Here is a 2,130-nt window from a genome sequence, read left to right on the forward strand (position 1 = left end):
GGGCGGGCCCAAAAAAAAAAAAAACCCAAAATTTCGGGGGATAAAAAACCCTTCTGTTAATCCTCATGAAATATACTTTCTATAAATATACAGCCTTTGGGCTCCTTCATAGAGATGTATTGTAGTGTTTATCAAATTCATCTTTTAGAGATTTGGGAGATAAAAGGGACAGTTTCCCGGACACAGATTAAACCTAGTCCTGGACTAAAAAGCATGTTCATTGTATATTATATTTCATGTGTGTCGGGGGAAACTGGCCCAACGTAAAACAGTGTCTTGTTCCTGCACCACAGAGTTGTTTTGTCTTTAACCCTCCGCTGTCCACCAGACCTGCTGGAGAAGTCTCGCTGTATCCGCCAAGCCAAGATAGAGAGAGCCTTCCATATCTTTTACTACATGGTCCGGACCAAGGACCAACTAAAGGGTGAGGAGATAGATAGATGGACAGGCCTTCCATATCTTTACTACATGGTGGCCGGAGCGAAGGACCAACTAAAGGGTGAGGAGATAGATAGATGGACAGGCCTTCCAATCTTTTACTACATGGGGGCCGGAGCGAAGGACCAACTAAAGGGTGAGGAGATTGATAGATGGACAGGCCTTCCATATCTTTTACTACATGGTGGCCGGAGCGAAGGACCAACTAAAGGGTGAGAGAGTAGATAGAATGGACAGGCCTCCATATCTTTTACTACATGGTGGCCGAGGCGAAGGACCAACTAAAGGGTGAGAGATAGATAGATGGACAGGCCTTCCATATTCTTTTACTACATGGTGGCCGGAGCGAAGGACCAACTAAAGGGTGAGGAGATAGATAGATGGACAGGCCTTCCATATCTTTTACTACATGTGGCCGGAGCCAAGGACAACTAAAGGTGAGGAGATTGATAGATGGACAGGCCTTCCATATCTTTTACTACATGGTGGCCGGAGCGAAGGACAACTAAAGGGTGAGGAGATAGATAGATGGACAGGCCTTCATATCTTTTACTACATGGTGGCCGAGCCAAGGACCAACTAAAGGGTCATAGTAAAAGATATGGAAGGCCTGTCCATCTATCTATCTCCTCACCCTTTAGTTGGTCCTTCGCTCCGGCCACCATGTAGTAAAAGATATGGAAGGCTCTCTCTATCTTGGCTTGGCGGATACAGCGAGACTTCTCCAGCAGGTCTGGTGGACAGCGGAGGGTTAAAGACAAAACAACTCTGTGGTGCAGGAACAAGACACCTCATTTTACGTTGGGCCAGTTTCCCCCGACACGCATGAAATATAAATATAAATTGAACAGGCTTTTTAGTCCAGGACTAGGTTTAATCTGTGTCTGGGGAACTGTCCCTTTTATCGCCCAAATCTCTAAAAAGATGAATTTGATCAACACTACAATACATCTCTATGAGAAGCCCAAAGGCTGTATATTTATAGAAAGTATATTTCATGAGGATACAAGTATCGATGTTGGCTCCAACCAGGAATCCGGTCACGTCAAAGTTGAGCTTAATAAACTTGCCCTGTGAAGAGAGATACGTAGGATACTGTATATGTGGAGAGAGATATGTAGGATACTGTATATGTGAGGAGAGATATGTAGGATACTGTATACGTGAGGAGAGATATGTAGGATACTGTATATGTGAGGAGAGATATGTAGGATACTGTATATGTGAGGAGAGATATGTAGGATACTGTATATGTGAGGAGAGATATGTAGGATACTGTATATGTGAGCACTGAGCTCTTGATAGATGTCATGATATCACTGGAATAGCAGTCTGTACTCTAGTAACAAGGAATAGCAGTCTGTACTCTAGTAACAAGGACTAACAGTCTGTACTCTAGTAACAAGGGACTGGTGCCAGGAGATTTTCCTGACTACGTAATCAGACCGGGAAAGACTCTGGGTCCTAGTTAAAAGCTTTAATTAAGTTAGTAGTAATGTGGAGAGAGCGAAGGAATGAATGAATGAATTTAAATTTGACATTTTTTAAATAAATATAGTTTTGTTTGAAAAGTGTGTGTAACAGTGTCTGAGTGTGTGTAACAGTGTCTGAGTGTGTGTAACAGTGTCTGAGTGTGTGTAACAGTGTCTGAGCGTGTGTAACAGTGTCTGAGTGTGTGTAACAGTGTCTGAG

At 43.1% G+C, this 2,130-nt stretch overlaps 1 pseudogene; it reads right to left on the reverse strand.

Annotated features, from left to right (window-relative positions):
- Positions 1 to 2,130, reverse strand: part of LOC112077721 (myosin-11-like) — a 78,208-nt pseudogene that overhangs the window by 38,884 nt on the left and 37,194 nt on the right.

The sequence above is a fragment of the Salvelinus sp. IW2-2015 genome, unplaced genomic scaffold, assembly GCF_002910315.2.
Source record: "Salvelinus sp. IW2-2015 unplaced genomic scaffold, ASM291031v2 Un_scaffold4864, whole genome shotgun sequence".
Lineage (NCBI taxonomy): Eukaryota > Metazoa > Chordata > Actinopteri > Salmoniformes > Salmonidae > Salvelinus > Salvelinus sp. IW2-2015.